Below are 25,274 nucleotides of genomic sequence, written 5' to 3'. Positions count from 1 at the left end.
ACAGATCGCTGGGGACCAGTGAGTGTGCTTTTTTATTTGTTTTTTACTTTACACCTACTGCTTGCCACATGGGTTGCTCCAGTTCCTGGACAACCTCTTTAAAGAATTTATCCACCTTTCTAATATTGATGGCCTGTCTTTAGAATAGGCCATCAATATTACATCTGTGGGGGTACAGCAGCCAGAACCTCTGCAGATCAGCTTTTCTAGGACAGTGTAGGTACAGGTAATGGTAATAATTTTAGAAGCCACGCTGTTCACTTGCCATACTGGGTGTAGTGGTGGGTTTAAGTAGTGCAGCTGTGAACATCATATGGTGGGTGAGCAGCATGGCATTGTTATTACCTGTAGCGTGATGTCTAGGTAAAGCTGATCTGCAGGGGTCCTGGCGGTGGGCCCCTAGAAATAATTCCACTGGTGGGCCCTAGGCATCCCAGTCCGACACTGAGTGCCATTGTCTGACTGGGAATTCCAAGAATATATTGGGTTTACAAATACCCTCATTTCTTGCTACTGCTATATAGTGCCATTGTCTGACTGGGAATTCCAAGAATATATTGGGTTTACAAATACCCTCATTTCTTGCTACTGCTATATAGTGCCATTGTCTGACTGGGAATTCCAAGAATATATTGGGTTTACAAATACCCTCATTTCTTGCTACTGCCATATAGTGCCAGTTTCTGACTGGGAATTCAAAGAATATATTGGGGTTACAAATACCCTCATTTCTTGCTACTGCCATATAGTGCCATTGTCTGACTGGGAATTCCAAGAATATATTGGGGTTACAAATACCCTCATTTCTTGCTACTGCCATATAGTGCCATTGTCTGACTGGGAATTCCAAGAATATATTGGGTTTACAAATACCCTCATTTCTTGCTACTGCCATATAGTGCCAGTTTCTGACTGGGAATTCCAAGAATATATTGGGGTTACAAATACCCTCATTTCTTGCTACTGCCATATAGTGCCATTGTCTGACTGGGAATTCCAAGAATATATTGGGTTTACAAATACCCTCATTTCTTGCTACTGCCATATAGTGCCATTGTCTGACTGGGAATTCCAAGAATATATTGGGTTTACAAATACCCTCATTTCTTGCTACTGCCATATAGTGCCATCAGGGTCGGACTGGCCCGCCGGAGCACCGGGGAATCCCCCGGTGGGCCCCAGGCCCCGACTATATATTGCTGCACAAAAGCATAGGCAGGGGCCCGATCTGCATGATCAAGGGCTGATCGGGATGGTTAGGGGACTATTAGTACTTCGGGACCTGCATATACTAAGAGGAGGCAGCGTCCCTCTTCTCCTGCTAGTGAGGAAAGCCCAGGAGGCGGAGCTAATCGCTGTGCAGCATAAGGCTGCTGCCCGGACCCTGCAGAGAAGAGGAGGAGGAGGAGAGGAAGCTCCGTGCTGCAAAGAGAAAGTAAAATTCACCAGGTACATGCTGGAGGGGGGTTACTATTCCTATTAATGTAAGGCATTTGGGGTTATTAATTTAGTGTTAGTAACTCCATGTGTCTCACATTGATAGCAATTAACCCCATCATGTCCCTGACATTAACCCTCGTGTGCCCCATATTAGGGTTACTGATATTTGAGATACATGGAGGTAATAATAAAGTGCCTTAATACTATTTAATGTAATAATCATTACCTCCATATGTATTACATATCAGTAACTCTTATGAGAGGCACACAGGGGGTTAATGTGAGGGACATGATGGGGTTAACTGCTATTATTATGAGGCACATGGAGTTAATAAGCTGTAATACACATGACAGGCACAAAGGGGGATAATACTGTGTGCAGGGGCCACTAAGGGCCATAATACTGTGTGCAGGGGCCACTAAGGGACATAATACTGTGTGCAGGGGCCACTATGGGGTATAATACTGTGTGCAGGGGCCACTAAGGGACATAATACTGTGTGCAGGGGCCACTATGGGGTATAATACTGTGTGCAGGGGCCACTATGGGACATAATACTGTGTGCAGGGGCCACTATAGGGGATAATACTGTGTGCAGGGGCCACTATGGGACATAATACTGTGTGCAGGGACCACTATGGGACATAATACTGTGTGCAGGGGCCACTAAGGGACATAATACTGTGTGCAGGGGCACTATGGGGGATAATACTGTGTGCTGGGGCCACTATGGGGTATAATACTGTGTGCAGGGTCCACTATGGAACATAATACTGTGTGCAGGGGCCACTATAGGGGATAATACTGTGTGCAGGGGCCACTATGGGACATAATACTGTGTGCACGGACCACTATGGGACATAATACTGTGTGCAGGGGCCACTATGGGACATAATACTGTGTGCAGGGGCCACTAAGGGACATAATACTGTGTGCAGGGGCCACTATGGGGCATAATACTGTGTGCAGGGGCCACTATAGGGGAAAATACTGTGTGAAGGGGCCACTATGGGGGATAATACTATGTGCAGGGGCCACTATGGGGGATAATACTGTGCAGGGGCCACTATAGGGGAAAATACTGTGTGCAGGGGCCACTATGGGGGATAATACTGTGTGCAGGGGCCACTAAGGGACATAATACTGTGTGCAGGGACCACTAAGGGACATAATACTGTGTGCAGGGGCCACTAAGGGACATAATACTGTGTGCAGGGACCACTATGGGGGATAATAGAACGCGCAGGAATGCATAGGAGGGGGTCGGTCGAGGTCTTCGGTGTCAGTCGGGGGGAAGGGGGAGGGGGCATGTCAAAAGTTCGCCACGGGGCCCCGCCATTCCTAGTTACGCCACTGGGTCAGCGGTAACCACAACCGTGCCGTTTGTGTGCAGGAGACCTAAGGCTGAGGCCCCACATTGTGGAAACACAGCGTTTTTGTTAAAGATCTTGCTGCATTTTTTTGAGCCAAAGCCAAGAAAGGACTACTAAAGGAATGGGAAATACCTAGGAAAATTCTTAGACTTCTTCCTTCTGCTCAATCCACTCCTGGCTCAGAAAAACGCAGCAAAATAAGCTGTGTTTTCATAACGTGGGCCTAGCATTAGGCCTGCTGCACACAAATGGCACGGATGTGGTTACCACTGACTTCTAATGGGAAATTACAGGTGTATCAAGGTAAATAGCGGTAAACATATGCGGCTGGCAGCACAGTATGGCAGCACCCCTATGCTGAGGTTTGTGCTACATGACTATCATATAGGGGTCATTAGCCTTACAATTATTGCTCGGCAGTCCGAGGACCTTATCTTTGATTTTTTTTTTTTATTTAAATTGGCACGTTAAACAAAAAAGGTTGCCTCCTCCTATTCTAGACCCGCCCCCTGTATCCTGGGTCCTGGTGAGGGGCAGCCACTGGAACCAATCCAGCTTGGTGCTGCAAGTGTCACTGACGTCTTGACGCTGAGCGTGGCAGTGGGTTTCTACAGAAGAGCCAAAGACCAGCAACGTGGAAGGGAAGTACAACTTATCCACACAAACAAAAACAACTTTTTACCCTATTTTCCCCCTAATCTATTAATTTCACTGACCACTCTGAGAACTACAACTCCCAGCAGCTCCAGATGCTCTGGATCTGTTGAGAGTTGTAGAATCCCCCCCAAGTTAATTTCCCGCTGTATTGTAATGCTGGTGCCTGGTCTTGGGTTCCAGCATAACAATGACTAAGTCGCAGGAGCCCCCTGTAGGCCACACATCACATCATCGTGATGTGCGGTACACAAGTCCCAGGGTGCAACAGAAAGAGGAGAGGCGGCAAGCAGGAGCGGGGTGAGGTAAGTGATGCAGCCAGGTTCTCTCCAGTTTTGCGATTGGACTTTAATAACCAAAAAACCATACTCGCCTGTCCCCAGCACCCCATTGTAACTCGCCTGGAAAACCTGCACCTAATTGGTCTCAGCGGTCACATGAGGTGCAGGACTCCCAGTAAGAAGGAGCCAGCATGAGACTAAATGGACACTAGTGGCAGACAACAGATCGCTGGGGACCAGTGAGTGTGCTTTTTTGTTTGTTTTTTACTTTACACCTACTGCTTGCCACATGGGTTGCTCCAGTTCCTGGACAACCTCTTTAAAGAATTTATCCACCTTTCTAATATTGATGGCCTGTCTTTAGAATAGGCCATCAATATTACATCTGTGGGGGTACAGCAGCCAGAACCTCTGCAGATCAGCTTTTCTAGGACAGTGTAGGTACAGGTAATGGTAATAATTTTAGAAGCCACGCTGTTCACTTGCCATACTGGGTGTAGTGGTGGGTTTAAGTAGTGCAGCTGTGAACATCATATGGTGGGTGAGCAGCATGGCATTGTTATTACCTGTAGCGTGATGTCTAGGTAAAGCTGATCTGCAGGGGTCCTGGCGGTGGGCCCCTAGAAATAATTCCACTGGTGGGCCCTAGGCATCCCAGTCCGACACTGAGTGCCATTGTCTGACTGGGAATTCCAAGAATATATTGGGTTTACAAATACCCTCATTTCTTGCTACTGCCATATAGTGCCATTGTCTGACTGGGAATTCCAAGAATATATTGGGTTTACAAATACCCTCATTTCTTGCTACTGCCATATAGTGCCAGTTTCTGACTGGGAATTCAAAGAATATATTGGGGTTACAAATACCCTCATTTCTTGCTACTGCCATATAGTGCCATTGTCTGACTGGGAATTCCAAGAATATATTGGGTTTACAAATACCCTCATTTCTTGCTACTGCCATATAGTGCCATTGTCTGACTGGGAATTCCAAGAATATATTGGGTTTACAAATACCCTCATTTCTTGCTACTGCCATATAGTGCCAGTTTCTGACTGGGAATTCAAAGAATATATTGGGGTTACAAATACCCTCATTTCTTGCTACTGCCATATAGTGCCATTGTCTGACTGGGAATTCCAAGAATATATTGGGTTTACAAATACCCTCATTTCTTGCTACTGCCATATAGTGCCATTGTCTGACTGGGAATTCCAAGAATATATTGGGGTTACAAATACCCTCATTTCTTGCTACTGCCATATAGTGCCAGTTTCTGACTGGGAATTCCAAGAATATATTGGGGTTACAAATACCCTCATTTCTTGCTACTGCCAAAAAGTGCCAGTTTCTGACTGGGAATTCAAAGAATATATTGGGGTTACAAATACCCTCATTTCTTGCTACTGCCATATAGTGCCATTGTCTGACTGGGAATTCCAAGAATATATTGGGTTTACAAATACCCTCATTTCTTGCTACTGCCGTATAGTGCCATTGTCTGACTGGGAATTCCAGGAATATATTGGGTTTACAAATACCCTCATTTCTTGCTACTGCTATATAGTGCCATTGTCTGACTGGGAATTCCAATAATATATTGGGATTACAAATACCTTCAAGTTCTGCCACTGACATATAGTGCCAGTTTCTGACTGGGAATTCAAAGAATATATTGGGTCAACAAATACCCTCATTTCTTGCTACTGCTATATAGTGCCATTGTCTGACTGGGAATTCCAATAATATATTGGGGTTACAAATACCTTCAAGTTCTGCCACTGACATATAGTGCCAGTTTCTGACTGGGAATTCAAAGAATATATTGGGTCTACAAATACCCTCATTTCTTGCTACTGCTATATAGTGCCATTGTCTGACTGGGAATTCCAATAATATATTGGGGTTACAAATACCCTCATTTCTTGCTACTGCCATATAGTGCCAGTTTCTGACTGGGAATTCAAAATGCGCAAGGCTCCCGGAAAGGGATGTGGACGAGGCCGTGGGCGAGGTCGGAGGAATGGTTCTGGGGAGCAAGGTAGCAGTGAAGCCACAGGGCGTCCCATGCCTACTCCTGTGGGGCAGCAAGCATTGCGCCGCTCCACAGTGCCAGGGTTGCTTGCCACATTAACTAAACTGCAGGGTACAAACCTTAGTAGGCCCGAGAACCAGGAACAAGTCTTGCAATGGCTGTCGGATAACGCTTACAGCACATTGTCCAGCAGCCAGTCAGACTCTGCCTCCTCTCCTCCTATTACCCAACAGTCTTGTCCTCCTTCCTCCCAAAATTCCCAAGCTTCACAGCACAATAACCCCAACTGTCCCTGCTCCCCAGAGCTGTTCTCCGCTCCTTTCATTGTCCCTCAACCTGCCCCTTCACGTCGCGATTCCACAAACTTAACAGAGGAGCATCTGTGTCTAGATGCTCAAATACTAGAGTCTCCTCCATCTCCGTTCGATTTGGTGGTGGATGACCAGCAACCCACCCTCATCGACAACGATGTGACGCAGTTGCCGTCAGGGCATCCAGTTGACCTGCGCATTGTGCGGGAGGAGGAGATGAGACAGGAGTTGGAAAAGGAAGTGGTGGATGATGAAGACACTGACCCGACCTGGACAGGGGGGATGTCAAGCGGGGAAAGTAGTGTGGATGTTGAGGCAGGTGCAGCACCAAAAAGGGTAGCTAGAGGCAGTGGCAGAGGTCAGCAGCTTAGGCGAAGCCAGGCCACACCCGGAATCTCCCAAGATGTTCCAGTTCGTACCCAGCCCCGAAAAACTCCCACCTCGAGTGCACGTTTCTCGAAGGTGTGGAGTTTTTTCAAGGAATGCGCCGAGGACAGATATAGTGTTGTCTGCACAATTTGCCTCTCGAAATTGATTAGGGGCTCTGAGAAGAGCAACCTGTCCACCACTTCAATGCGCCGTCATTTGGAATCCAAGCACTGGAAAAAGTGGCAGGCAGCAACGGCAGGACAAAGGCCGCCTCTGCCTCTGCCACTGCCACTGCTGACTGTGCTGGCTATGCACTCCAGAGGACGAGCCAGGACACCACATCATCTGCCTCCGCCACTTTGTTGACTTCTTCCTCATCCTCCCCTGTTCCTGTCTTATCTCCTTCTCCTGCACCATCAAAGGCACCATCAGGCGCTTCTTTACAACAACCCACCATGTCTCAGACATTGGAGCGGCGGCAGAAATACACCACTAACCACCCACACGCGCAAGCCTTGAACGCCAACATCGCTAAACTGCTGGCCCAGGAGATGTTGGCGTTCCGGCTTGTTGAAACTCCCGCCTTCCTGGACCTAATGGCAACTGCGGCACCTCGCTATGCCATCCCTAGCCATCACTACTTCTCCCGGTGTGCCATCCCCGCCTTGCACCAGCACGTGTCACTCAACATCAGGCAGGCCCTTAGTTCCGCGCTTTGCACAAAGGTCCACTTGATCACCGACGCGTGGACAAGTGCATGCGGACAGGGACGCTACATTTCACTGACGGCACACTGGGTGAATGTAGTTGAGGCTGGGACTGCTTCCCAAACTGGCCCGGTGTACCTCGTCTCCCCGCCTAACATTCCTGGCAGGGACACGAGAAGAACACCCCCCTCCTCCTCCTCCTCCACCGCCTCCTCCTCCGCCACCGCCTCCTCCTCCGCCACCGCCTCCTCCTCCGCTGTTAGATTGACCCCAGCTATGAGTTGGAAACGTTGCAGCACTGGCGTTGGTAGACGTCAGCAGGCCGTGCTGAAGCTGATCAGCTTGGGGGACAGACAGCACACTGCCTCCGAGGTGAGGGATGCCCTCCTCGATGAGACGGCAATATGGTTTGAGCCGCTGCACCTGGGCCCAGGCATGGTCGTTTGTGATAACGGCCGGAACCTGGTAGCAGCTCTGGAGCTTGCCGGACTCCAACATGTTCCATGCCTGGCCCACGTCTTCAACCTAGTGGTGCAACGTTTCCTAAAGAGCTACCCCAATGTTCCAGAGCTACTGGTGAAAGTGCGGCGCATGTGCGCCCACTTTCGCAAGTCGACAGTAGCCGCTGCTAGCTTAAAATCTCTCCAGCAACGCCTGCATGTGCCACAACACCGGCTTTTGTGCGACGTCCCCACACGCTGGAACTCAACGTTTCAGATGTTGAATAGAGTGGTTGAGCAGCAGAGACCTTTGATGGAATACCAGCTACAAAACCCTAGGGTGCCACAAAGTCAGCTGCCTCAGTTTCACATCCATGAGTGGCCATGGATGAGAGACCTTTGTGACATCCTACGGGTGTTTGAGGAGTCCACAAGGAGGGTGAGCTCTGAGGATGCGATGGTGAGCCTTACAATCCCGCTCTTGTGTGTTCTGAGAGAATCCCTGATTGACATCAGGGATAACTCAGATCACACAGAGGAGTCAGGGATAGCATCCGATCCGTCACAGCTGGAGAGTAGGTCCACACATCTGTCCGCTTCATCGCGTTTAATGTAGGAGGAGGAGGAGGAGGAAGAAGAGTTGTCCGATGATGTGATGGTGATACAGGAGGCTTCTGGGCAACTTCGAATCGTCCCATTGTTGCAGCGCGGATGGGTAGACATGGACGATGAGGAGGAAATGGAGATTGAACTTTCCGGTGGGGCCAGAGGAGTCATGCCAACTAACACTGTGGCAGACATGGCTGAGTTCATGTTGGGGTGCTTTACAACCGACAAGCGTATTGTCAAAATCATGAAGGACAACCAGTACTGGATCTTTGCTATCCTTGATCCCCAGTATAAAAACAACATCTCCTCTTTTATTCCGGTAGAGGGGAGGGCCAATCGCATCAATGCTTGCCACAAGCAATTGGTGCAGAATATGATGGAGATGTTTCCAGCATGTGACGTTGGCGGCAGGGAGGGCAGTTCCTCCAGTAGGCAACCAAGTTCTCACCGGTCCACACAAACGAGGGGCACACTGTCTAAGGTCTGGGACACCTTGATGGCACCCCCTCGCCAAAGTGCCGCCACGGAGGGTCCTAGTGTCACCAGGCGTGAGAAGTATAGGCGCATGTTGCGGGAATACCTTTCCGACCACAGCCCTGTCCTCTCCGACCCCTCTGCGCCCTACATGTATTGGGTGTCGAAGTTGGACCTGTGGCTTGAATTTGCCCTATATGCCTTGGAGGTGCTGTCCTGTCCTGCCGCCAGCGTCCTATCTGAGAGGGTGTTCAGTGCAGCCGGTGGCATCATCACTGACAAGCGCACCCGTCTGTCAGCTGAGAGTGCCGACCGGCTCACTTTGATAAAAATGAACCACCACTGGATAGAGCCTTCATTTTTGTGCCCACCTGTGTAAAGCACCCCAACATGAAACTCCATGTCTGTGCTCAACCTCTCCAATTCCTCCGCATCCTCATACTCATCCACCATAAGCGTTGCACAATTCTGCTAATACTAGGCTCCCTCCACCCTGATTTCCCCCAACTCTGCTGGTTAGAGGCTCCCTCCACCCTGATTTCCCACAACTCTGCTGGTTAGAGGCTCCCTCCACCCTGATTTCCCACAACTCTTCTGGTTAGAGGCTCCCTCCACCCTGATTTCCCACAACTCTGCTGGTTAGAGGCTCCCTCCACCCTGATTTCCCACAACTCTGCTGGTTAGAGGCTCCCTCCACCCTGATTTCCCACAACTCTGCTGGTTAGAGGCTCCCTCCACCATGAATTGGTGCAAACTGGGGTTTTTAGAGGCTCCCTCAACCATGAATTGGTCCAAACTGGGGTTTTTAGAGGCTCCCTCCACCATTAATTTGCCCAAACTGGGCTGTTTAGAGGTTCCCTCCACCATGAATTGGTCCAAACTGGGGTTTTTAGAGGCTCCCTCCACCATGAATTGGTCCAAACTGGGGTTTTTAGAGGCTCCCTCCACCATGAATTTGCCCAAACTGGGATGGTTAGAGGCTCCCTCCACCATGAATTTGCCCAAACTGGGCTGTTTAGAGGCTCCCTCCACCATGAATTTGGCCAAACTGGGGTTTTTAGAGGCTCCCTCCACCATGAATTGGTCCAAACTGGGGGTTTTAGAGGCTCCCTCCACCATGAATTTGCCCAAACTGGGCTGTTTAGAGGCTCCCTCCACCATGAATTGGTCCAAACTGGGCTGTTTAGAGGCTCCCTCCACCATGAATTGGTCCAAACTGGGGTTTTTAGAGGCTCCCTCCACCATGAATTGGTCCAAACTGGGGTTTTTAGAGGCTCCCTCCACCATGAATTTGCCCACACTGGGCTGTTTAGAGGCTCCCTCCACCATGAATTGGTCCAAACTGGGGTTTTTAGAGGCTCCCTCCACCATGAATTTGCCCAAACTGGGCTGGTTAGAGGCTCCCTCCTCCATGAATTTGCCCAAACTGGGCTGTTTAGAGGCTCCCTCCACCATGAATTTGCCCAAACTGGGCTGTTTAGAGGCTCCCTCCACCATGAATTTGGCCAAACTGGGGTTTTTAGAGGCTCCCTCCACCATGAATTGGTCCAAACTGGGCTGTTTAGAGGCTCCCTCCACCATGAATTGGTCCAAACTGGGGTTTTTAGAGGCTCCCTCCACCATGAATTGGTCCAAACTGGGCTGTTTAGAGGCTCCCTCCACCATGAATTTGGCCAAACTGGGGTTTTTAGAGGCTCCCTCCACCATGAATTGGTCCAAACTGGGCTGTTTAGAGGCTCCCTCCACCATGAATTGGTCCAAACTGGGGTTTTTAGAGGCTCCCTCCACCATGAATTTGCCCAAACTGGGCTGGTTAGAGACTCCCTCCACCATGAATTTGGCCGAACTGGGGTTTTTAGAGGCTCCCTCCACCATGAATTGGTCCAAACTGGGGTTTTTAGAGGCTCCCTCCACCATGAATTGGTCCAAACTGGGGTTTTTAGAGGCTCCCTCCACCATGAATTTGCCCAAACTCTGCTGGTTAGAGGCTCAATCCACCCTGATTTTCAAAACAAATGTTGGTGCCAACCTCAACTTACTACAAGGGCCAAATTCACTGCTGGTGACAAGCTCTCCTCACTCCAAGTGCCAAATACACATGTTTCAAGGTGTTTTCCTACTGTCAGAGAGGTGGTATTGAGTGTGTAAAGTGTGTAGTTGTTAGGCTGTGATGTTGGGGTAATAGAGGGTCTTTGGTGTGTTAGATGCCCCCAGACATGCTTCCCCTGCTGTCCCAGTGTCATTCCAGAGGTGTTGGCATCATTTCCTGGGGTGTCATAGTGGACTTGGTGACCCTCCAGACACGGATTTGGGTCTCCCCCTTAATGAGTATATGTTCCCCTAGACTATAATGGGGTTAGAAACCCGTTCGAACACACGAACAGTGAGCGGCTGTTCGAATCGAATTTCGAACCTCAAACATTTTAGTGTTCGCTCATCTCTAGTTCTGTCCCCTTGTGTGTTTTCCCTATATTATATGTTGTTTATTAATGTTTGTTAATTATAATTGTTAATAAATTGATTCTTTTTTATATTCTGTGAGTCTTGAGTTGTTATGATATTCATGGTTGTTGTGGTTTCGGGACCGCTCCAATAATTTTGGTTTTGTTTTGGGTTTAATTATTCGATATATTTGATTAGAATCGAATACCACGTGGCAAACGCAGTAAACATTCGTATCCCCTCCCATCTTCTCTGGCGCTTTTTTTGCACCAATAACTGTGCAGAGGAGGTGGGACAGGAACTACGACAACGCAGGCATTGAAAAAAAATAGGAAAAAAAGCCATTGGCTGCCGAAATCAGATGACCTCGGATTTATAAGAATAGTGGCCACCATGTTCGTCGCATTTGCAGCTTGGAGAGATAGGGACAGAGATCTGCTGAGGGCTAGAGAGGGATTAGCTTCTGCTAGGCAGGAAAAAACTGAAGAACAACAACAGCTCTTTTCAGAGCTATATACTTCAGGGCGAGGAGTCCATATTGGCTCAATCCAGCTTTCCTCGGTGTATACCCCCAAAAACCTAAGTGGTACACAGAGCAAATCCATCCAGCCGTATATGCTCAATCCAGCTTTCCTCAGTGTATACCCCCAAAAACCTAAGTGGTATACAGAAAATCGGTCAGGTCAGTGTCGGACTGGGGTGTCAAGGGCTCACCAGTGGAATTGTTTCTAGGGGCCCACCATCAGGAACCCTGCAGACCAGCGATACCGAGACAGGGAGCCATGCTGCTCACTCGCCATACGATGTGCACCACTACACTACCTAAACCCACTGCGACACAATGTATGGAAAGGGAACAACAGCATGGCTCCCAGAAATGTTACCATTACCTGTAGCCACACTGTCCTGGAAGAGCTGATCTACAGAGGTCCTGGCTGTTGTATCATCACAGATGTAATATTGATGGCCTATCCTAAGGACAGAGGACATTAAACTGGGGGGGCAGAGATGGAAAGGGAACATTATACTGGGGGGAAGAGATGAAGGGGACATGAAACTGGGGGCAGAGATGGAAAGGGAACATTATACTGGAGGGAAGAGATGAAGGGGGACATTATACTGGGGAGCAGAGATGAAGGAGACATGAAACTGGGGGCAGAGATGGAAAGGGAACATTATACTGGAGGGAAGAGATGAAGGGGGACATTATACTGGGGAGCAGAGATGAAGGAGACATGAAACTGGGGGCAGAGATGGAGAGGGACATAAAACTGGGGCAGACGAAGGGGGGACATTAAACTGAAGGCAGACGAAGGGGGGGGGGTTATTAAACTGAGGGCATAAAAAGGGGGGACATTAAACTGAGGGCAGTTGAAGGGGGATATTGAACTGGGACAGATGGAGGGGACAATTAAACTGGGGGCGATCGAGAGGGGCATTAAAAATGGGGACAACTGGAGGGGGACATTAAACAATGGGGGTCACTGGAAGAGGACATTAAACCATGGGAGTGGCTGGAGGAGGATCTACACTCACCGGCCACTTTATTAGGTACACCATGCTAGTAACGGGTTGGACCCCCTTTTGCCTTCAGAACTGCCTCAATTCTTCGTGGCATAGATTCAACAAGGTGCTGGAAGCATTCCTCCGAGATTTTGGTCCATATTGACATGATGGCATCACACAGTTGCCGCAGATTTGTCGGCTGCACATCCATGATGCGAATCTCCCGTTCCACCACATCCCAAAGATGCTCTATTGGATTGAGATCTGGTGACTGTGGAGGCCATTGGAGTACAGTGAACTCATTGTCATGTTCAAGAAACCAGTCTGAGATGATTCCAGCTTTATGACATGGCGCATTATCCTGCTGAAAGTAGCCATCAGATGTTGGGTACATTGTGGTCATAAAGGGATGGACATGGTCAGCAACAATACTCAGGTAGGCTTTGGCGTTGCAACGATGCTCAATTGGTACCAAGGGGCCCAAAGAGTGTCAAGAAAATATTCCCCACACCATGACACCACCACCACCAGCCTGAACCGTTGATACAAGGCAGGATGGATCCATGCTTTCATGTTGTTGACGCCAAATTCTGACCCTACCATCCGAATGTCGCAGCAGAAATCGAGACTCATCAGACCAGGCAACGTTTTTCCACTCTTCAATTGTCCAATTTCAATGAGCTTGTGCAAATTGTAGCCTCAGTTTCCTGTTCTTAGCTGAAAGGAGTGGCACCCGGTGTGGTCTTCTGCTGCTGTAGCCCATCTGCCTCAAAGTTCGACGTACTGTGCGTTCAGAGATGCTCTTCTGGCTACCTTGGTTGTAACGGGTGGCTATTTGAGTCACTGTTGCCTTTCTATCAGCTCGAACCAGTCTGGCCATTCTCCTCTGACCTCTGGCATCAACAACGCATTTCCGCCCACAGAACTGCCGCTCACTGGATGTTTTTTCTTTTTCGGACCATTCTCTGTAAACCCTAGAGATGGTTGTGCGTGAAAATCCCAGTAGATCAGCAGTTTCTGAAATACTCAGACCAGCCCTTCTGGCACCAACAACCATGCCACGTTCAAAGGCACTCAAATCACCTTTCTTCCCCATACTGATGCTCAGTTTGAACTGCAGGAGATTGTCTTGACCATGTCTACATGCCTAAATGCACTGAGTTGCCGCCATGTGATTGGCTGATTAGAAATTAAGTGTTAATGAGCAGTTGGACAGGTGTACCTAATAAAGTGGCCGGTGAGTGTATATGCCTCTAGTTGCCCCCAGTTTCATGTCCCTCTCCAGTTGCCATTCATTTATTGTCCCCATCCAACTACCCCCACTAATAATGTCCCCTCCAGCTACCCCAGTTTCATGTCCCTCTTTAGTTTACCCCAGTTTAAACTGGGGCACCAGGAGAGAGACTTAATACTGTGGGGCAGTTGGAGGAGAACGTTATAATGTGGGGGCATATAATGTTTGCGTGACTTTAGGAGTATTATACTGTGTAGGGGCACATGGAAAAATGGATGACAATGGGCAGGGTCAAAACAGAAGTGTGTGGAGCTAAATTTGCATAATGTGCTGTGCATTTTGTCCCTCTTTCTGTCCTTTGAAAGTTGGGAGGTATGCTTATGCCCCTGCTCCTATCCTTTAAATCTGCTGTTCACTTGTGGTTGCTGGGCAATATACATCCTTAGCGACTGAGACGGGATTGTGAGAAATAGCTGTGTGGGTCCAGCAGGCATACGTATAGTATTATAAGGGTCATTCATGAATAGAGATGAGCGAACACTAAAATGTTCGAGGTTCCAAAAATCGATTCGAACAGCCGCTCACTGTTCGAGTGTTCGAACGTGTTTCGAACCCCATTATAGTCTATGGGGAACATATACTCGTTAAGGGGGAAACCCAAATCCAAGTCTGGAGGGTCACCAAGTCCACTATGACACCCCAGGAAATGATGCCAACACCTCTGGAATGACACTGGGACAGCAGGGGAAGCATGTCTGGGGGCATCTAACACGCCAAAGACCCTCTATTACCCCAACATCACAGCCTAACAACTACACACTTTCCACATTCAAAAAAACCTCTATCAAAGTGGGAAAATACCTGGAAACCTTCTTTACTCCCCAAATGGATGGACACAAACCCCAATTTAAGCTCAACAAACAGTAACAACCACCCCTTTAAACCATGACAACCACAGATGGAATAGGCAATGGGAAATCCTTTAGTCCTCACCCACAACTGTCATTGTGTGTGTGTGTGTGTGTGTGTGTGTGTGTGATGTGGTAAGACCTTCCAAAATTGACTTGTCTAGCCCTTAACATGAGCCCTTCCAAACAAAGTTACAGGACCTTAAGCTGAGCTACCAGCAGCAGAGATTGAGGCCCTTGGCATGAGTAGAGCCTTGTACCAGCAGTGTTTTTGGACTTAGGGTGAGTTGAGCCTTGTACCAGCGTGTGTCCCTTAACATCAGGCGGGCCCTAAGTTCTGCGCTTTGCACAAAAGTTCCACATTAACTAGGCTGAATGGTACAAACCTTAGTAGGCCCGAGAACCAGGAACAGGTCTTGCAATGGCTGTCGGATAACGCTTAAAGCACATTGTCCACCAGCCAGTCAGCTTCTACCTCCTCTCCTCCTCTTACCCAACAGTCTTGTCCTCCTTCCACCCAAAATTCCCAATCTTCCCAGAACAATAACCCCAACTGTCCCTGCTCCCCAGAGCTGTTCTCCCTTCCTTTGACTGTACCGCAACCTGCCCCTCCATTTCGCGATTCCACGGACCTAACAGACAAGTATCTGTGTCCAGATGCTCAAACACTAGAGTCTCCTCCATCTCCGGTCAATTTGGTGGCAGATGACCAGCAACCCACCCTCATCGACGACGATGAGACGCAGTTGCTGTAAGGGCAGCCAGTTGACATGCGCATTGTGCAGGAGGAGGAGGCGAGACAGGAGATGGAAGAGGAGGTGGTGGACGACAAAGACACCAACCCCACCTGGACAAGGCGGATGTCAAGCTGGGAAAGTAGGGTGGATGTTGAGGCAGGTGCAGCACCAAAAAGGGTAGCTAGAGGCAGAGACATGTCCAGAGGCAGAGGTCAGCTGCTTTGCTGAAGCCAGGCGAGACCCGGAATGTCCGAAGATGTTCCCTTTTGTACCCAGCCCAGAAAAACTCCCCCATCGAGGGCACGTTTCTCGAAGGTGTAGAGTTTTTTCAAGGAATGTGCCAAGGACAGATATAGTGTCGTCTACACAATTTGCCTCTCGAAATCGAGTAGGGGCCCTGAGAAGAGCAACCTGTCCACCACTTCAATGCACCGTCATTTGGAATCCAAGCACTGGAATCAGTGGCAGGCAGCAACGGCAGGACAAACGTCGCCCGCCGTTCATGCCACTGCCTCTGCTCACAGTGCTGGTGATGCACTCCAGAGGACGAGCCAGGACATCACTTCATCTGCCTCCGCCACTTTGTAGACTTCTCCCTCATCCTCCCCTGTTTCTGTCTTATCTCCTTCTCCTGCACCATCAAAGGTACCATCAGGCACTTCTTTACAACAACCCACCATCTCTCAGACATTGGAGCGCCGGCAGAAATACACCGCTAACCACCCACCCACGCAAGCCTTGAACGCCAACATCGCTAAACTGCTGGCCCAGGAGATGTTGGCGTTCCGGCTTGTTGAAACTCCCGCCTTCCCGGACCTGATGGCAACTGTGGCACCTCGCTATGCCGTCCCTAGCCGTCACTACTTCTCCCGGTGTGGCGTCCCCGCCTTGCACCAGCACGTGTCACTCAACATCAGGTGGGCCCTTAGTTCTGCGCTTTGCTGCAAGGTCCACTTGACCACCGACACTTGGACAAGCGCCTGTGGTCAGGGATGCTGCTTATCTTTAAGGACAGGCAGGGTGAATGTGGTGGAGTCTGGTCCCGGGGTGCAAACTGAGATACCCTATCTCCTCTCCCAGGCCAAAATTCATGGCAGGAGTAGACTGAAACCCTACGACGCTGCAACCTCCACCCCAGCTACTAGCGGCAAATGCTAAAACACTGGTGTGGGGAGACATCAGCAGGCCGTGCTGAAGCTCATCAGCTTGGGGGACAGACAGCACAGTGCCTCCGAGGTCAGGGATGCCATCCTGGCTGAGATGGCATTTTTTTCCCTGCTACACCTGGGGCCTGGCATTTTTGCGCCTGTGATAATGGCTGGAACCTGGTAGCGGCTCTGGAGCTTGCCAGCCTCCAACACGTTCCATGTTTGGCCCACGTCTAACTTAGTGGTGCAACGTTTTTTGAAAACATACCCAAATGTACCGAAGCTACTGGTGAAAATGCGGCGCTTGTGCACCCACTTTTGCAAGTGTACAGGAGCCGCTGCTAGCCTCAAAACACTCCAGCAAGGCCTACATCTGCCTGACGTCCACACACGCTGAAACGCTACATACCATATCTTGACCAGAGTGTGTGAGCTGCACAGACCTTTGATGGAGTTCCATCTACAAAACCCAAGGGTTCCTCAAAGTCAGCTCCCAAAGTTTCTGCACCATGAATTTCCAGGGGTGGCAGAGTTATGGCTAGGGGCAGAGGCATGGATAGGGATGATGTCTAGGGGCAAAAGCAGTGTGGATGTGGAGGCAAGCTAAGCAGAAAAAACTGGGGGTACAAGCTAAGGCATGGACTGGGGTGATATCTAGGGGCAAAAGCAGTGTGGATGTGGAGGCAAGCTAAGCAGCAAAAACTGGGGGTACAAGCTAAGGCATGGACTGGGGTGATGTCTAGGGGCAAAAGCAGTGTGGATATGGAGGCAAGCTAAGCAGCAAAAACTGGGGGTACAAGCTAAGGCATGGACTGGGGTGATGTCTAGGGGCAAAAGCAGTGTGGATGTGGAGGCAAGCTAAGCAGGGAAAAAGGTGGCTAGAGGCAAAGGGATGTCCAGAGGCAGAAGACAGCTGCATGACAGAAGCTAGACCTGAGCCAGCAAGGCCCAAGATGCCCTCTTTTCTAGCTTCCTTAGAAAAATTCCCCCATCGAAGCCACGTTCCTCGCTGGGGGAGATAATTTCTAAATGTATAGGTCGAGGACAAACTGAGTGTGGTTTACACACTTTGCAATGCGACTCCCCATCTCCCAGGCCTTTCATTCCAGGCTAAAGTACAGCACAACCCACCCACATGCCCAAGGCTTCAACGGCCTCATCTCAAAAATTCTGGCCCAGGAAATGTTGGGGTCCCGGCTTGTGGACACTCTGCCCTTTTTGGGCCTGCTGCCTACTGCGCCACCTCACTGTGCTGTGCACACCAGCACTTTTCCCCAAACATGAGGCGGTCCCTAAGTTCAGCGCTTTGCCCAAAAGTTCCACGCGACCAGGTACGAATGGACAAGTGCATGAGGACAGGGACGCTACCTTTCAATTTTGGCACAGTGGTTGAATGTAGTTGAGGCGTGGACGCAAAATGTGGTGGCCTGACTTGTCTCCCCACACAACATTCCTGGGAGGAGGGCTGAAACACCACTCTCCTCCGCTGTTAGATTGACCCCAGCTACGAGCTGGAAACGCTGCAACACTGGTGTGGGGAGACGTCAGCAGGCTGTGCTGAAGCTCATCAGCTTGGGGGATGGACAGCACGCTGCCTCTGAGGTCAGGGATGCCATCCTGGATGAGATGGCAATTTTTTTTTTTATCCCCGCTGCCCCTGGGGCCAGGCTTTTTTTGTCTTTTTGGAGGGCTCTTGAGCTTGCCAGCCTCCAACACGTTCCATGCCTGGCCCACGTGTTCAATGTCGTGGTGCAACGATTTTTGCATGATTTTTCAAATCATACTCCAAATTAGCTGAGCTAAGGGTGAAAGTGTGGCGCTTGGACACCCACTTTCACAAGTCTACACTAGCCGCTGCTAGCCTAAAAACACTCTAGCAAGGCCTACATCTGTCCAAACACAGGCTGTTGTCCGTCATTCACACACGCTGAAACCCTACAATACCATATCTTGAGCAGGGTGTGTGAGCTGCACAGACCTTTCATGGAATACCGTCTACAAAACCCAAAGGTTGCTCAAAGTCAGCTCCCTCACTTTCTGCACCATGAGTTTCCATGGGTGGCAGAGTTATGGCTAGAGGCACAGGCATGGATAGGGGTAATGTGTAGGGGCAAAAGCAGTGTGGATGTGGAGGCAAGCTAAGCATAAAAAACTGGGGGTAAAAGCAGAGGCATGGACTGGGGTGATGTCACGAACTGAATTCTCTGGGTCTTGAACCCATGACTTCCTGGCTATGTTCTGCAGCCTTAACCATAGTACTATTTGGAATCCTGTTTTGTTCTGTGCTTTACCTTGTCTGGTCTTTTCTGTTGGAGTAATTGGTTTATTAAGATCACCTGTTCTGTGGCCAATCACAGTTTAGCCTGTCCTATATAAACTCACAGCTTACTCCATCCTGTGCCTGATTATTCTGGCTGTCTGCTTCCTGTTGCCCCTGAACCTCACCGCTACCTTGCTGCTCCTGTGTACCGAACCTTGCTAACGCCTGACTACGATTGACCTGCTCCTCCTGTGTACCGAACTTTGCTAACGCCTGACTACGATTGATCTGCTCCTCCTGTGTACCGAACTTTGCTAACGCCTGACTATGATTGATCTGCTCTTCCTGTGTACCGAACCTTGCTAACGTCTGACTACGGTTGATCTGCTCCTCCTGTGTACCGATCCCGGCAAACATCTGACCACGGTTTCTTCTACCTCTGAGGTACCTTTCCTCCATTTATTATTATTTAAGTACTGTACCATTTGCCCCACCATTTGGACTCCAAATCTGATAACTAGCATCGTTACAGGTGATGTCTAGGGGCAAAAGCAGTGTGCATGTGGAGGGAAACTAAATCAACAAAAAAAGCTGGGGAAAAGCACAGGCAGAAACTGGGGTGATGTTTAGGGGCGCAAGCATTGTTGATGTGGAGGGAAGCTAAGCATAAAAAACGGGGTAAAAGCAGAGGCATGGAATGGGGTGATGTCTAGGGGCAAAAGCAGTGTGGATGTGGAGGCAAGCAAAGCAGGGAAAATGGTGGCTAGAGGCAAAGGGATGTCCATAGGCAGCAAGGGCAAAGATGCAAAACTCTCCCCTGTTTCAAGAATTTTCCTGACTTGTCTCCCCACAAAACATTCCTGGGAGGAGGGCTGAAACACCACCCTCCTCCTCCTCCGCTGTTAGATTGACCCCAGCTACGAGCTGGAAACGCTGCAACACTGGTGTGGAGAGACGTCAGCAGGCTGGGCTGAAGCTCATCAGCTTGGGGGACGGACAGCACACTGCCACTGAGGTCAGGGATGCCATCCTGGATGAGATGGCAATTTGTTTATCCCCGCTGCCCCTGGGGCCAGGCTTTTTTGTCTTGTTGGAGGGCTCTGGAGCTTGCCAGCCTCCAACACGTTCCATGCCTGGCCCATGTGTTCAATCTAGTGGTGCAACGATTTTTAAAAACATACCCCAAATTAGCTGAGCTAAGGGTGAAAGTGCGGCACTTGGACACCCACTTTCCCAGGTCTACAGTACCTGGAGCTAGCCGCAATACACTCCAGCAAGGCCTACATCTGCCTGAAGCACCTACTGTTGTGCGAGGTCACTACACGCTCAAACCCTAGATACTGTATGTTGAGCAGGGTGTGTGAGCAGCAGAGACCTTTGATGGAGTACCAGCTACAAAACCCAAGGGTTCCTCAGAGTCAGCTCCCTTACTTTCTGCACCATGAGTTTCCATGGGTGGCAGAGTTATGGCTAGAGGCACAGGCATGGATAGGGGTAATGTGTAGGGGCAAAAGCAGTGTGGATGTGGAGGCAAGCTAAGCATAAAAAACTGGGGGTAAAAGCAGAGGCATGGACTGGGGTGATGTCTAGGGGCAAAAGCAGTGTGGATGTGGAGGCAAGCAAAGCAGGGAAAATGGTGGCTAGAGGCAAAGGGATGTCCACAGGCAGCAAGGGCAAAGATGCAAAACTCTCCCCTGTTTCAAGAATTTTCCTGACTTGTCTCCCCACACAACATTCCTGGGAGGAGGGCTGAAACACCACCCTCCTCCTCCTCCGCTGTTAGATTGACCCCAGCTACGAGCTGGAAATGCTGCAACACTGGTGTGGGGAGACGTCAGCGGGCCGTGCTGAATCTCATCAGCTTGGGGGCCAGACAGCACACTGCCTACAAAGTGAGTCATGCCATCCTCGATGACACGGCAATGTGGTTTTTGCCACTGCACCTGGGCCCAGGCATGTTGTCATGTGTGATAAAGGCCATAACCTGGGATCGGCTCTGTAGCTTGGCAGTCTGCAACATATTCCATGCCTGGGCCACGTTTTTAACTCATTGCTACTAATCTTTTTTAAAAGGTACCCCAATGTTCCTGAGCTACTGGTGAAAGTGTGGCGCTTGTGCGGATAGTTTTTAAAGTCTCCACACTGCTGGCACTAAACATATCATGTGTTGAGCAGAGTGTGTGAGCAGCACAGACCTTTGATGTAGTTCCAACTCCAAAACCCTCGGGTTCGTCAAAGTCAACTCCCTCAGTTGCTCAACCATGAGTGGCCATGGGTGGCAGACTTATGTGAAATCCCATCCCATCCATTGCACTGGACACGAAACATTAGCATGCGCTCATCACAACTCCGGATATGGCAGCTGCGTTAAGCAGGGTGCAGAGTACAACACAGACCAGGCCCGAGCACCAGGAACAGGTGTTAGATATACTGCAGCATCCGTCATTTCCTTCCAATTTTGGGGTTTTGGACCCGCCACCGACTTGTCTGGACCTCAGTGGGGATCATGAGACACAGTTGCCATCAGGGCAAGCTGTGGTCATGTGCGGTTTGCAGTAAGGGGCGGTGCGCAATTGGAAGAGGAGTTGGTGGATGACGAGGCCACCGACCCCACATGGACAGGGGTGATGTCTAGGGGCTAAAGCAGTGTAGATGTAGAGGGAAGCTAAATCAACAAAAAAACAGGGTAGAAGCAAAGGCATAAACTGGGGTGATGTTTAGGGGCGAAAGCAGTGTAGATGTGGAGGGAAGCTAATTCAACAAAAAAACAGGGTAGAAGCAGATGCATAAACTGGGGTGATGTTTAGGGGCGAAAGCAGTGTGGATGTGGAGGGAAGCTAAGCAGCAAAAACAGTGGGTAGAAGCAAAGGCATGCAAAACTCTACCCTGTTGGAAGACTTATTCCTAGGTTTGGAACACGTTAATGGCCCCCCTGGACAAATTACTGCCACTCAGGGGCCTAGTGTCACCAGGAGGGACAAGTATAGGCGCATGTTGTGGGAATACCTGGCCGACACCAGCTCTGTCCTCTCCGATCCCTCTGTGCTCTACAGCCTACACTTATTTTTTCATCTTTTTTTCTGCACTGCACATCTCTTGCCTACTTCCTTTGGGATCTTAGAAGTGGTGGTCCACTTCCACAGATGGTAACTTCAGTGCTGGAGTTGTCAATAGACAGTGTAACGGGAGTAGCTGAGAGATCGCTGTCTTAACCACTTTTTGGTACAAAATTAACTTCCAAAGCCAAGTATGGTGCAAGTATATGATGCAAGGACACCTACACACCTATCTCTGACACATTGGGGAGTTCACCCTCATGCGCCCTTTTGGCCTGCACCATCATGCGCCTCTTCCCAGCCACTCCAAATCTCCCAAGCTTTTCATTGCAGGCAGAAGTACAACACAACCCACCCCCATGCCCAAGCCTTTAACAGCCTCATCGATAAACTGCTGGCCCTGGAGATGTTGGTGTTTGTTTATGCTTCTGGATACCCAGGCCTTCCGTCAGCAGATGGCAGCTGGGGCACCTCCCTATGCTGGGCCTAGCCGTTACTACTTCTCTTGGTGTGCTGTCCCTTCCTTGCGCCTGCATGTGTCCCATAACATCAGTCGGGCCCAGAGCTCTGCGCTTTGCTGCAAGGTCCACTTGACCACCGACACATGGACAAGCGCCTGTGGTCAGGGATGCTGCAGTGCTTATCTTTAATGACAGGCAGGGTGAATGTGGTGGAGTCTGGTCCCCGGGTGCAAACTGGGGTGGCCTATCTCCTCTCCCAGGCCAAAATTCATGCCAGGAGTAGACTGAAACCCTACGACGCTGCAACCTCCACCCCAGCTACTAGCGGCAAATGCTGTAACACTAGCGTGGGGAGATGTCAGCAGGCCGTGCTGAAGCTGATCAGCTTGGGGGACAGACAGCACAGTGCCTCCGAGGTCAGGGATGCCATCTTGGCTGAGATGGCATTTTTTTTCCCTGCTACACCTGGGGCCTGGCATTTCTGCGCCTGTGATAATGGCTGGAACCTGGTAGCAGATCTGGAGCTTGCCAGACTCAAACACGGTCCACGCATGGCCCACGTTTTCAACTTGTTGGTGCCATGTTTCTTTGAAACCTACACCATTGTGCCTGATATACAGGTCAAAGTGGGGCCATTTTTGTAAGTGAGAACTAGCCTCTGCTAGGCAGAAAACATTCAGAGCACACTCCTCTCATCTTCGCACCGTTGGCTGGCGGAGGAAGACGAGGGGGTTGGCATCTGATGTCCCTGTCCCACACGAGGCTAGAGGGTGCACTTCAGTGCATCCCATTGCTTCACCACAAATGGTGTGAAGGGGAGTGGAAAATGGAGGAAATGGAGAGTGACCCTTACAGTTGGGGCCAGCAAAGGCATGCCAAGTAACACACTGGCAAACATGGCTGACTTCATCTTGGGTTGCTTTTCAAGAGTCTAACGCATATTTCACATAATGGAGAACAAATAATACTGGATTTTTACAAGCCTCGAACCCCGGTCTAGGTCTAATGTCTGTTCCTTTCTTATATTAGGGGAGAGGGAAAAAAAAATACTTCAGTGATACGTTTAGCGTACATAGACTGACTATTAATGTGTATCCCACTTAGTGTTGTTAGGGTTACACACCGTCACAACCTGGCTAAAGCTTCTATAGCTGTTAATAAAGTCAACATAACTTTACGGTATCCAAAAAGACAGCTGGTACCGACAGAGGGCAAGACAAATGTCAACCAAAGCTGTGAGCTCTGAACACCCACATTGACTTTGGCGTCATCATCATTATAAGGGAGCGGGTGGTAATAAATAACTTGGCAGTGCCTAAAACCCAAAAAGCTTATACAACTATATTTACATTAAGATACACAAATGACACTTTTTAGTAGCATGTCATGAGACAAGCTGATAAGATCTTCCTTTGTGCAGTGCTATTTGAAAGTTAATAGCTGCCTTCATTTTAATTCTGGAGAAGGTGCAGACATTAGATTTAGAACATGTTGTCTTCATTGTCCAAATCCTCTATATAGGTAATGTGTTTTTCGGGCCGAGCTGTCTGGGAACGAGCTGGTGCAGCACTGACAACCTGGGTGAATATGGCAAGAGCCTGAGATGTAGGGTGAATGAATCCCCAAATTATTTGGGGAATTTCCACTCAGAAACTGGCACTATATGGCAGTAGCAAGACTTGAGTGTATTTGTAACCCCAATATATTCCTTGAATTCCCAGTCAGACAATGGCACTATATGGCAGTAGCAAGAAATGAGGGTATTTGTAACCCCAATATATTCTTTGAATTCCCAGTCAGACAATGGCACTATATGGCAGTAGCAAACATAGTGTGTGTATATAGCCCCAATTCTATTGCTAGGGGACTTCCAGTGTATTTCTGGGGTGAAGGTGGGGGGGCACACCGTTGGAACGGGGATCGGGGGTATATACAGGGTATACAGGAATACACTGTCAGTGTATTCCATTCAGGATCCGGGGAAAGCTGGGTTGCGGCGATTGAGCCCATCAGTGCCACGTTACACTGACAAGCTTCTCCCTGGAATTTAGCTCTTACAAGAGCTGTTGGTTGTCTTCTCCTTCCTATCCTAGCCTGTCCCTGCCTACCCAGAATCTAATGTTGTATATCAATTGGTCACCAATTACAAAATATTTATAGTTTTGCCACTAGGGAGACTTTTGAGTTGAAGCATCACCTTGATTGTTCCTCCTCTGGGTAATCTACGTACTGGAGTGCCCCTGTGGCCTCCAGTATGTGGGTAGGACCACTAGGGCCCTAAGAGAACGCATCTGTAAACATATATCTAATGTTAATAATGGTTACATCAAGCATAGTGTTTCCCGTCATGCCCTTACTTATCACAATAAAAGTTTTGCAGGTTTTAAAGTTATACCAATTGATACCATCTCACCAATAGAAACTGACAGGTTGCATTCCCTTAATGGAAGGGAAATGTACTGGATGTTTAGATTAAATACCCTCCATCCAGCAGGCCTCAACATCGCCTCAGAAGATGTAACCAAATGAGTCCCCTACATCCATTTAATTCAAGTGGTCATCTAACCACTAACAGTCCTGCATAATGAAATAACACTGTAAGACTAATAATTGATTCTTAGGTGGTTTGACCCTCACAGACTCAGTTTTGCTGTTGGTATAAGCAGTCTCCCATTTGTTTGTTAGCCATCCTTTGCCTGCTTAGCAGTCCCTTATGGGCTGACAAACATGACATCACCACCATCCCAGGACTGACTGGACATGTGCACCAGGTTCCATAGAACGCCGTCACTTGCGTACTCCACGTGTGTGTGTGTGTGTGTGTG

Source organism: Leptodactylus fuscus, unplaced genomic scaffold (genome assembly GCF_031893055.1).
Source record: "Leptodactylus fuscus isolate aLepFus1 unplaced genomic scaffold, aLepFus1.hap2 HAP2_SCAFFOLD_417, whole genome shotgun sequence".
Classification (NCBI taxonomy): Eukaryota; Metazoa; Chordata; class Amphibia; order Anura; family Leptodactylidae; genus Leptodactylus; species Leptodactylus fuscus.
The sequence above is the reverse complement of the archived record's forward strand: the minus strand, read 5'-3'. Positions refer to the sequence as shown.